This window comes from Tupaia chinensis, unplaced genomic scaffold, assembly GCF_000334495.1.
Source record: "Tupaia chinensis unplaced genomic scaffold, TupChi_1.0 Scaffold000423_1, whole genome shotgun sequence".
Classification (NCBI taxonomy): domain Eukaryota; kingdom Metazoa; phylum Chordata; class Mammalia; order Scandentia; family Tupaiidae; genus Tupaia; species Tupaia belangeri.
The window spans coordinates 1,295,725-1,309,065 of record NW_006159928.1 but is presented as its reverse complement, the minus strand read 5'-3'; positions in this window follow the sequence as shown (position 1 = coordinate 1,309,065).

Here is a 13,341-nt window from a genome sequence, read left to right as displayed (position 1 = left end):
TACATTTTCAACAGATGTTGGTGCATAACAATTCACCAAAAAGTAATCTCTGAACTGTAGATGGAGATCTATGAAGGAAATGCTGGTTTCTTCTAGGTTTTCCAGGTTCCTCACTCTTGCTCTCACATCTGTTGGGCCAAAGCAGTTTCTGAAAACTATATGCTTTCAGAATTAGAGCCAACTTGAAACAGGGCATGTCTAAGCACATCACACATAGGTGGGCCTGAGGCAGTTCCTTGGACACTGGAGGCCTGGGCAAATGGGCTTGTGGGACAGGGGAACACAGAACTGGTGGGTCAAAAGGCTCCTAGGTTGTGAAAGCTTAAGCTATTCCATTTGGAGTCATTTGTTCTGCAACAAAAATTAACCAATACAAAAAAAAAAAATTAACCAATACAGTATAGGAATAGAACAACCTTAGTAGATTGTTCTGGAAAGAGTACCGTTTAGGAAAATATTACTAATTATGTTGAGATAATCAGAAAAGCAAAGCTTATCAGATGACAACAGCATAACAATTGGTATTATTGGTCTGGCCCTGAAGTCTAGTGGTTTAGAGAGTTGGATTCCCTATGGCCAACTGCTGTTCAAATCCTGGCTCTGGCAGCTTGAAAAGTATGCAGGGTATGTGTGTGTGCATGCCTCATATCCTGACAGAATAAAGAAATGGATGAGAGGGGATTGAAGTGTGACCATACTCCATGGAGACGGGTGTCTTCTGCCTCTTTGTGTCCCTCTTTTGTTGAGTACACATGCCCTCTGGCAATAAAACAAAATTGCTGTTATTATTATTATTAAAATGTATTATAATTTATGACTTAAATCCATTCATTAGACATATTCATATGCTACAAAATGGTATTTAAAAGCATGTATACAGTGTGTGATAAACAAATAGAGGATATAAACATATTTACATTTAACATTATGTTATGAACATTTGAAACTTGCTCTACTGGTTATTCTAGAAGTATGTACTGAATTGTCTATGATGTTCTTTATTCTGAAATACAACTCTAAAGAAAAATAAATTGATCAAAAATTAGACAAAATGTCTCATACATTAATGAAAATAGATTTTAGAAAAGAAAGATAATCTTAACATAGCCAGAGAAAGAATTTGTAATTTCCATGTAGAGAACTGTGGGAGATGAGTTTATAATCTGAAAAGACTGGTGTTATCAATCATTGGTCTGGTTAGAGATAGATAAAGTTATGCCTAAACAATAGCTCATTAGGAAGAGATAGAAAAAGAAAACTTTTACTCACTCACTGTGAGTTCTTGGAAGACCATAATACTACACTGTGCTTAAAGAAATAAGTCCTTGAAAAGCAATAACAAAATGAATTAGAAAGAGATGTTTAAAACTGGAGACATAGAAAAGTCAGTGATTTGGTGATTTATAGACTTTATAAAGTTTTTTATTTTAACCTTCTTTAAATTCATTCTAAAGAAGACTCAGCTACTTGTAACATCTTCCTGTTATCTATTTTGTACTTTTCCTGCTATCTAGTTTTATACAATGTGTAAAGGTTGTAATAAATGTATAAATTAAAACCTGTGAAAACAACTGTCTATCACATAATTGGTGATTTTGTACTTCTACCTGCTTGTGTGTAAAATAGTTGAATCTGCATTTTTAGCTTTTTAGTTGGGAAATTTAATCCTGACACTCAACGTTATTATTAATATGTGTAGACTTATCCTTTTTATCTAGTTGTTTTGTGTTCTGTTACTTTTAGTTTTCCTGGTGTAATTGTCCCTTAGGTATTTCTTGAAGAATCAGCTTTATTTCGGTGAATTTTTACAGCATTTGTTTATCTGGGAATGATTTTATTTCTCCTCCCCACTTGAAGGATGATCTTGCTGGGCATAGTACTCTCAGATGAAATTGTTTCTCTTTCAGAGTTTTAAATATGTCTTCCATCCTTTCTTTGCCTGTATTCTTTCAATTTGAGAGATCTGATGTTAGTCTAATGGAGTAACCTTTGTAAATAACTTTTTTTTCCCCTTGCCATTTTTAGAATATAATCTTTGTCTTTTACTCTTACCAATTTGATTATCTTATGCCTTGGAGAGGGTCTTCTTATGTTATAACTATTTGGTGTCCTTGTATTTCCTACATTTGGATGTCCCCCTGCCTCTCTCTGGAAAGTTTTCAGCTATAATATTAATAATATATCATGAAAGAGATTTTTCTATGCTTTTACCCATCTATTTGCCTTTTGGGATACCTATTATGCAGCTATTCAGCTCTTTAATGGTATCTAGGATTTCCTATATATTGTTCTTATTTTTGAATGGTTATTCTTCTATTATTTTTGGTTGCTTGGACTAAATTAAAGGTTTTGTCTTCAAGATCAGCACTTCTTTCTTCTGTGTGATCTAATCTGCTAATGATACTTTTGAGGGAGTTTTGATTTCTTGCATTGTATTCTTTATCTCCAGAAGTTCTGTTTGATTCAGTGTGTCTATATCCTTATGGAATTCCATCTTCAAGTCATGGGAGGATTTTCTCATCTCCTGGAATTGATTGTCTGTTTTCTTTTGCATCTCATTGAATTTTATTATAATATATATTCTGAATTCTTTTACTGACATTTTTGTGATTTGTTGTGTTTGTCCATTGTTGGTGAAGTGTAATTATATTCCCTTATGGGGGAGTATTTCCTGGTTTTCTCCTATTTCTTGGGACTCTGCTTTGAATTTTTATGATCTGGTGATATATTCTCTTTTTCCTATGTGTTTGGGGTATATTTCTGTTGCTGTGTGTTTATGTACTTCCCTATGGTATGTGTTAGCTCTATGCCAATTTCCCTCCTCTACCTTGGGTAAGAGTGTGAAATTAACAGTAGAAGTTTGGGTTCGGGTTTTCAGAGGGAAGCTTATCTCCTTTTACTGCTAGGAGAGTTATGGGAAAGAATTCTTCCACAGTCTCTTATATTCAGGTGTTTGGATCCTGTATATCCAAACATTTTCTGCTTCCAATGTGAATGGAGGGTGAGCTGGACAGGTAGGACACAAACTACACTTGTGTACAACATAGGCCAATGCAGCCCTCCTCCCTGCAGCAGGCTAGGCAGGGGTCTCTGCTGATGAGGTCAGGCCTAGCAGCCTAGGCCTCCCTGTTGCTCCTGGGTAGGTGTAGAGCAGAATGACATCAGCACATGTGGGATAGCAGCTTATACCCTGTCTTTTTTTGGTGGGGAGAGGTTTTTGCTATAGGGCGTGTGTGCTTGCCAAACAGAGAGAGACAGAGAGATAGAAAGCGAGAAATCACCCCCCCAGGGGGAATGGCCACACCGCAATCCCTTCTCCTCCATTCTCCTCTTGGGATCTTGGGCACGCACACACATGCATCCGGCGTGAGTTTTAAGCCACTGGGTCCAGGACGCGAACCGCGGTCGACTACGTGAGAGTCCTGCGACATAGCCATTACGCTAACCGCTGGTCCCTACACACACAGAAAGTGAGAAAACACTCCCGTGGGGGATGGTAGTGCCACAGTCTCTTTTCCTCTTCACCTTTCTGGATTTTAGGTATTCATGCACATGTGCTTGTCATATCTTTGAAGTCTTAGATTCTGGGACTTGAACCATGCAACTGGCTATCCCAAATTACTATTATTTATGAAAATTTTAAGTTACTTCTAGAGACAGGGGTGAGCACGTCCAATAGAGTACTCAATTGTTTGGAGAGAAAAGGGTTTTTTTTTTTTTTTAATTGTAGGAAAGGACAAAAGGAGGAGGAACACTTTGGAAAAACAGAACTTAGTGAGTACAACTAAAATGTGTGAATTCCAGGGGGAAAAAAGGCCTTCAGGAACTGTATAAAGAGTATATGAAAAAGGGTGAGCATGCCACTGACAAGTTCTTTGGGCTGATCTTGACTTCAGGAATTAAGGACAAAACTTCCTTCTTCTCTTCCTATGCCTCAAAATTCATCAGGTGGAATTTTTTTGCATAGTTTAGGTGCATTATGACATACAATATTATTTTTCCACTTCTTTGTAACATTAGTTCTTCAGTGTGAAAGAGATAGGAATCAAATAAGTTTGAGAAACTTTGAGTACTAAATCCCACTTTTGTCATTGTATACATCCGTACAGTATAATATATAGAAGACTTTAAGAAATACCATAGTAAAGATACGGTTCTCTCTTTCAAAAATTCAGTGTTTGTCAATCTTGTTCGAAGGTAGAAAGTCTCCCTGCACAAAATATTTTAAAATCCTACACATTTCTGGCATTTACTTGAGAAATACTGAGATAGTTCAATTTAATGAGTAGTTATATATAATATATGTACATGTGTATCTGCTAAGCACCTTGGGTAGATATAATGATTAGCTAGATAATGGTATTGTAGGCAGTGTAACAGGAAATATAAAACTGGTACACAAAAGTATTATGTAAAGTAGAAAGAAATTAAAACTATATCTATAGGATACTTTTTTTCTGGAGATAACAAAACCCAGCTCAAAAATAAACAGCAACAATAAAACCCTGGTTGTTTGGCTTTTACCTGTATTCTTTAAAAATATTGTTTGACCTTTGAAAACTGTTTTACTTCACCTAAATGGAAGACTGCTGTGTTTGTGAAAATTCTGTAATTCTTTCATTCTTTTTTTTCCCTCCCCTACAGAGTCATTGAAAGACTAATAAGGATTGATATTTAATGGACTTGCTTAATATATGTTACATAGATGTAAAAGATTGTCTAAACTGTAGAGATAGCATTGGCAAACCTTTGTACAGGTACAACCTTTTACACAACACCATTGTGTAATTAATTGTAAAGATTCACAAGTAGTTTTTTTTATTATAGTGATTTTGGGCTTTTGTGTCCATTGAATACCTCTTTTTGGGTGTATTTTAAAATTATTTTCTTATCTTTTTATGTTACAAAAGATGAGGTTTTTTTTTTTAGCTCATCTGTCATTAGAGTGTCTGAATTATTATGTAAGTTTTGTGTATGCATCTCTTAATGCTAATACCACATATTTGCTCAAGATAAGCTTATAGAGTACAAGATATCTTCTAGGTTGAAATAATTTACAAGTTGGTTTATTTCATCTAGCAACACACCCTGTACAGTCTTCCTTAAAGGAACACTACAGTGTAGTTTTTAGTATCTACCTTCTAAATGATTCAATACAGACCTAAGCACAGCATTTGTCCTGGTACAGTATTTATGTGTCAGTATACACAAGCATAATTCCTAGAGTAGTGCCAAATTGATTATTTCAATTGTAGTTTAAAACCAAATAAATGGATTGTTTAAAAAAAAAAAAACTCAGCTCAAAGTAGCTTGAAAGTTAAGAGGGAATGATTGGTTTATGTAACTGCAAAGTTCAGGAGTAGGTCAGCCTTAGGGAGCTTGTTCTGTGAGTGCTTTGGCTCCATTTCTGTATGAATCCTCCAGTTCTTCCCTCCTCTGGGTGTCAACTTCATCCTCAACTTGGCTTCCTTCGTGGAAGGAATGTGAGCCCATAGCAGCATGAGCCCTATAATGACCAACTTTCAAGAATAGGAGAATGTCCCCTCCCACAATCGTTGGTCAAAAGTTTTAAGATTTGTGTTTATTGCACCTCCCCTGACCAGTCCATGTAGCCAGGAAAATGCAACATGCTTATTGGTTTAAACCTGGATTACTTGGACCAATGACTAAATCAAGGGGAGGGATTAATTTTATTGGCATAGACCCTACTCCAGGCAGGAGGGGTGGGCTCCATCTTATTAAAACCTATGGTTCTTAGCACAGGTTAGAAGGGGTGAAGGAGAGTAGACTGGCTCGAGGAAGTCATGGAGCAATAAGTAAAATGTTTACTACTGAAGGGCCATAGAGATCATTTTAGCAGTTCTGTGGATCCGAGGAGAAGTTCCATCTTTTGGGAGTCTTGGTAGATTAGCATTTAAGCTGATTATAAAGGGCATGAGTTGGCTTTAGATACAAGGGGGAGAAGGGGTTAAGGAGATTCCAGAAGGAGAAAAGTGTATTAGTTAAGTCAGAGGGGCAGGGCATACTGAAGCATGAATGAAGAGCCATGAGGCAGACCCACTGGGATGAAAAAGGTTTCTGTGGGAAAATGCATTCTGCATTCCAAATATTTAAAAGATGAGGTTTTGAAACTCAGTCCATTAGTAAATTGGGAACTCCCTGTTCTCAGTGATAGTGATAGCTCTATTTCAACTTGATGCTTATGCTTCAAGAAGTGTAGATTTGGCACATCCCTGCAAAAATCTTTATTAATAAACTATAGACTTGTTTGAAAAATGCCTACTAAGTACAGAGTTGACCACTGGCACATTTCATAGCAAAGTATTTGTTGACAGGAATAAGAAGGATTCCTTTTCTCTTCCTGAAACCCCTTTGCTGATTGTATATTATTAAAGTGAAAGTTTAGATAAGAGATAAAATATAGTTTCAAAAGTTGGCTTTTGAAAGCAATGATATGAATTTTTGTATACTGTTTGTAATCTTGAGTAACTAAAAACACCATCATATTTTTACTTAAAGTAAACAAAATTTCATAGCTGTTAATAGACTGAAATTCAAAATGTAAAATAAAAACAAGTTGTAATAAAAAAATAAATAAATAAAAGAAAAAAAATAGACTGAAATTCAGTCTAATAGTGTAAATTAATAGTGTAAATTAAAAAAAGGAGAAGAAGAAGAGATACATGCTATTATGTATAGAGAAAGCAAATATGCACACACACAGTAGAGGAATACAGTTAGTTACCAGACTAATGAATGTTCTAGTGTGTATGTGTGTGTGTGTATTTTTCTTCTTTTTCTTTATGAGTAATGGGTGGAGAGACGAGGAAGAGGGAAAGAATACATTGTGAGTCTTTTAAATGACTCCTTTACATTTCTTGTCATTTTTAATTCATACATTTCTATTTTTCTGAAAAATTAACCTAGCGTGATACCCAGTTTTCCATGAAAGAAAAATAGGACATTTTTAAGGGATCTATGTCAGTCTTGGTGGTTCTCTTAAAGTCCATTTAAATCCTCTAAACAGCTCCAAGCTTTGGTAGTGGTCATTCTGCATCCTCACTGGTTAGTTCTGAGTACAGACTTACCTCTAGGTCAAATGGAGAGGATTAACAGACCTTACCCTAATTGCTTGTTTTTGTAGAGTTGTTAAAAAAGATTTGGGCTCCAGAAACAGAAGGTGTAGCCAGACAGAAGGCAGCCTGGAGTTCAAAAGTCTTGTAATCTTTGGCTCCACAGGCCTATAAAATTGAAGTGTTGACTGAATGCAAACAGCCTGTAGTCTGAGAGGCCCAGGCCTAAGAAAGGACCAGAGGCCCATCGGTCATTTGAAAAGGCAGGGGATTTTATAATGACTCCAGTCTGACTGTTAATGGATGGCCCCATTTGATTTCCCCTTCTCCATGAATAGCGTATCTGGTACTGTCTGCCACACAACAAAGCTGCTCTAAGCTTCTGTGTTCCTGGAATTTAAGAATAAATGAAGCCTCTTGCTAAGGCCTGGTATGAAAGGAGTAAATTGGAAACATTAAGGGATGACGGTGCAGTAATAATACACCCTTGTTTCCTGGTGTCACTCTTGAGGTAATGGTTACAGGCTTGTAATTTGTGAGCAAGAAGATTAAGCTCAATATTTAACCGTTATTATGGGCAAGTAGGAGCAGGGGGCTCTTTTGGGAAAGTGCGAGTGATCAGTCACCTCCTCACCTCTGAGTATTAAGGTTACCGGAGGTTGTAAGATTTAACAAGTATGGAAAGTCTTGCTGGGTAAGAGCACATTTAAAAAATTAAGCTGAAAATAATCTTTTCAAGTGACTCACTTCATGATGAACTGTGCTTTGAAAAGGGAAACTTAATTTTAATGTATAAACTGTGTGTTATACTAGAATGATTTGTGAAAGAAAGATAGGTATATTATTTTATTAAGAAGATATAACATCACATGAAACATTAAAGCTGGTTATAAAAAATGTTGGACCATGGGAACCAGCAGTTAGCGTAATGGCTATGTCGCTGGACTCCCACGTAGTCGACCGCGGTTTGCGTCCTGGACCTGGTGGCTTAAAACTCACGCCGGGCACGTGTGCGTGCGTGCCCAAGATCCCAGAGGAGAATGGAGGAGAAGGGATTGCGGCGTGACCATCCCCCTTGGGGGGTGATTTCTCGCTTTCTGTCTCTACATCTCTCTCTGTTTGGCGAGCGCACACGCCCTATAGCGGAAAAAAAAAATGTGGACTGAGTTTTTATTTCTCAACTAGGGAGAAACAGTAAAGGATCATTGCTTCTATTTTCTTTCTAAATCATATTTGTTAGTAAGTTAACTTTTGATTACTTCCATAGAGAACTTTTTTTTTTTCTTTTTTTTTGTGGAGAAGTTTTTTGCTATAGGGAGTGTGCGCTCGCTAGAAAGACAGAGAGAGACATAGACAGAGAGAGACATAGAGACAGGAAGTGAGAAATCACCCCCAAGGGGGAATGGCCATGCTGCAATCCCTTCTCCTCCATTCTACTCTCAGGATATTATTATTATTATTATTTTTTGAGAGGTTTTGGCAATAGGGAGTGGGCGCTCGCCAGACAGACAGAGAGAGACATAGAGACAGAAAGCGAAAAATCACCCCCCAGGGGGGATGGTCACGCCGCAATCCCTTCTCCTCCATTCTCCTCTCGGGATCTTGGGCATACACGCACATGGGCCTGGCGTGAGTTTTAAGCCACCAGGTCTGGAACTCGAACTGTGTCGACTAAGTGGGAGTCCAGCAACATAGCCATTACGCTAACTGCTGGTCTGGAGAACTGTTCTCTTTTTTCCATTTATTCATTTATTTTTTACATTTTTCCATAAACGTTTACTTTACATATCAAGAAATTTTTGCTCATACTCCATAGTTCTTGACAGTTAATAAACAACTTTCAAAATTTCAAAATACTGAATTTTAAAGATAGTGTTCAAAATATTTCTTATAATTTTGTTTGTGACTCTGTTTTATGCAACTTTGAAGAAACTATAAGTGGAAATATGTTTAAATGGTTTCTATAAATCTTATTTTTCCACCTCCCTCTTAGAAGAGGACTCTCTTAGTTTTAGAAAATTTTCATGTTGTAGTATTTTTAAATTTTGCTTTTAAAATAGGTACATTCATCTTATTTTATTTTAATGTTTGGACTTTTATAAGATTGGAAGATTTCTTAAACATCATACTTACATCACTAATCCTATTCTTTACTACCTTTAAACTTCTCCAAAACAAACCAAGATTTTGATATTTGAGAGCATATTTCATATTCACTCCTTGAACGCGTTCATGATCTACTAAAACTGAGACTAAAATAATTTGACGTCTGAATTTACGAAAAGAGATACTTGTTATCAGAGCTTTGATTATTTACGTTCATTTTCTCATGAACAGAGACTTCTGAACCCATTTTATTTCTAGTAAGTGCTATCTCTTAGATGATATGCCTCGCAATGGCAAGCTTCTAACATCTGGCCTCTGGAAGAAAGTTTTCAACACCCATTAAAACAGCTCAGGCTCGGAAAGCGGTTACTACCCTACCTACTTAGAAGGAACTTCTTAATTTAATTCTGGATTGCCTGATAAACTATCTTGCAAAGAGTGTCAATTCTATGTATTTTGGATCTAGTCTGGTAGCAGCTGTTACTCCAGGCCCCAGTTAATCAACCCACAGGCAATCAGAGAGAGAGGTACTGTAAAAGTTGTGACTTGGGTAGCAGGGTTCAGGCTTTCACTGTATACAATTTAGATGTGAAAAAGGAATGTAGTTAGTTTATTTGTCTAGTGCCTGTCTCCTCCAGGGGCTCCTATCTACTGTTTTATGGCAAAACTTAATTAAATTTCCATTTTTTAAAAAAATTATTCTATTTAACTTTATTTATTTATTAATTTGACGAGAGAGAGGGAAGGAGAGAGAGAAAACCACCAGGTTAGGGCCTCGAACTGGTCATGTGGGAGTCTAGCACCCTCAACCACCATGCCAACTACCAGCCCCTCCAGTACGTTTTAAAATGAGTCCAGTCTGACAATTTAAACAATCCCTTTAGGTTATACTCAATCCCTTGTATAAATAAAAATATTCAGTCTCAGATAGTTTACATTGTTTCTTGTCCTTGTTTATAACATTGAGTCATTGAGAATGCAGAAGTGAGCACTGCCTGAGTTTGTTCAGCACTAGGGCAAAGGACATGATTTGGGGGTCTTTAGATCTAAAGTTTTCTGGGCCCCAAGATCCTGGCCATTGGGTTTTAAAAAATTTTTTATTAATTAAATTGAATTTTAATTTGCTATAGGTTTGTGTATTCACTGAGAGAGACAGAGACAGAGAAGGAAAGTGGGAAAACACAGCCCAGGGTAGATAACCATGCCACAATCTCTTATTCATCTCTCCTTTCAAGATTCTGGGAATGCGTACTTACTTACCCGGAATGTGATTTTGATCCACCAGGTCTGGGATTCAACCACATGTTTGGCTATGTAGGATCTAGCTTCCCTAACCACCATCCCAATGGCTAGTACACTATTGGCTTTTTGATTGCTGAGTTCTTGCCCAGCTTTCAGAGCTGAAGTCTGCAGCATATGAAGCTACAGGCTGTTTTTTTGGCTCAGGTGGTGTTACCATCGTGGCTCCTGCTGCTTTCGTATCAATCATCAAGTCTCTGGCAGGTCCTTCCTCCGGCCTTGTGTTTTGAGGTCCTTTTCAACTTTGGCTGTGGAGTCCTATGGCTTTGCTCTGGTGGGCTCCACAGTTCACTCTGAATCCAAGTAAGAGGGACATATGGGTGGTTTGGAAATGCTAAATCTCAAGGCTTCTTTATCTGACCATAGGGCCCTACTAAGGTTCTTTTGAGTAGCTGTGCCTCAAATTGGATCCTTTGTTAAGAAGACTTATTTTAGACCCTCAACTGAGAGTAGCTGATCTTGTAGGTATCTCACCTAACATACCTTCCTTCTCCTTTCCTGGAAGAAGCTAAGATTGAGAAAATTTGCAAGCACGTGTTAACTTGTCTTTTCCCCTTTCTTCTCTCTTTTTCAGCAATCTCATGTTCAGAAAAGGACAGACTTCTTTTTACATCCCTTGTAACACATCTTCTGTGTACCAAAGAAGTGACTTACTTATGATATAAAGATAGATACTTCTTCTACATCATAGAACCCTTTGATCTTATTCTTCCAGACTCAGTTCTTGACATGCCAAAAGAATCAAGTGATCTGCAAAGTCTTCTGACAATGCAAGAATGTGGTGTGGAAGGCTGTTATCTTAGTGCCTTATCCTATTTCTGCATTTCAGAGGCTAACTATTCTTTTTTTTTTGGAGAAGTTTCTGCTATGGGGCACAAGTGCTTGCCAGAAAGACAGAGACAGAGAGACAGAAAGCGAGAAATCACCCCCCAGGGGGGATGGCCATGCTGTAATCCCTTCTTCATTCTCCTCTCGGGATCTTGGACACACACGCACACGCACCCGCACCCAGCGTGAGTTTAAGTCACCCAGTCTGGGACTCGAACTGTGGTCGACTACATGGGAGTCCAGTGACATAGCCATTATACCACCTGCTGGACCCAGAGGCTAACTAGTCTTTTACCACTCTCTGAATTTGTTCTGTAAAAAATATCATGAATGGTATCATTGGCAACTGCAACATCCCTGTGTGGGGATGTTGCAGAGCTGAACTGAGATATTGGATCTGTTTCTTCTTTCTTTGTGTCCCTTGCTTCAGCAATATTCTTCGTATTTGGCTAATTAAAGTCGAGACTAAATGTAACCTTACATTGCGCTTGTATCTATGTGCATTTTCTCTTTCTGCCAAAATACAGCCTCCCCAAGATAGTCACCATCTATTTTTGTCTCCCATTCCATCAACTACTTTCTATGATGTTATCCTACTTCATTTTTATAGCACTTAGCCTTATTTAAGTTATATATATTTTTCATTTGTTTGTCTGTTTATATTCTGTGTCTTCCACTAAAATTTAAATTCAAAGAGAAAAAGACTTCATTTGTTTAATTCACCATGGTGCTCCAATGCCCGGAACAGGATAATAAGGACTCAATAAATGCCTGTTGAATAAATGAATTTATAAATAAATGGCTAAATCCATATCCAAATTCTGCAGTCAATTGGCCTTTACTATCTTTCTAGTTTCAAGATGTCTGAAGTATTTGACCTTTTATAGGTGTATCAACAATGGATGATTTGGGACCAGCAGTTGGCGTAATGGCTGTAATGGCTATGTTGCTGAACTCCCATGTAGTCGACTGCGGTTTGAGTCCTGGACCTGGTGGCTTAAACTCATGCTGGGTGCATGTGCGTGCATGCCCAATATCTCGAGAGGAGAAGTGATTGCGGCGTGACCATCTGATTTCTCACTTTCTGCTTCTTTGTCTTTCTGGCGAGCACACACGCCCTATAGCAAAAACCTCTAAAAATAAAAAAAAAGGATGATCGCCAATGATCTTACTATAGATACCTAAGTAATCATATTGATACAGGTTAACTTTAAGTTGTGTCTGAAATTTCATTAGTTAATTGGGTCAACTCTGTGGTTGTGGCTATAATGAGTTTTTGATGAGAAGCCAGTTTCTATCTGATAACCATGGTTCAAATTTCCAGCCAGGTCAGCCCATAACACACTGGGCACATGCATGAGTGCTCAAAATCCAGTGAACTGGAGAAGGGAGGGAGAGGATCGGGGCATGACCAGACCCATGGAGATGCTCCATTCTCTCTCATGCATGTGCACATGAGCCTTATCATGAATAAAAAAAGAAAGAAAAAAAGAAATGAAAAAAGAAGAACACTTTCAGAAGTAGAGTTTCCATTCTTCACAGTCTGCTAGTAATTTACCATTGACATTTTAGTTTATGTTATTAAAACTATACTTTGTCCCAACATGCTAGGTGGTTTAAAAGAAGCAGAACAGAACTAGTCACAAGATAATCAAAAAGCTTTTTCATTGTTATAGTTGTAGAGGACTTGCATAACCATTGTTGACTGCATGGGATGACAGATTACTTAGATATTCTATGCTTGGAGGGATTGACCACAAGAATTGTTCAGACATTCAGGAATAAGTTGTTCCAGGCTTGTGTTTACAATGAACACAAAAGCCCTGCTTTCGCATGATTATGGCTGTGAGTCATCTCAGCTGCATGCCCAAGCCATTTCAATCCCTTGGAAAGGCCTCACCTGTGTTCCAAACTGAGATCTGGGCAAATCACCATAGCCAGGGACTGCTGGCATACTCAGGCAATCCTCCAGCTATTCAGAGAAGTGATTAAATTGAGTTATTCTCACTCACTGATGATGTCAGCGCTGTAGGGA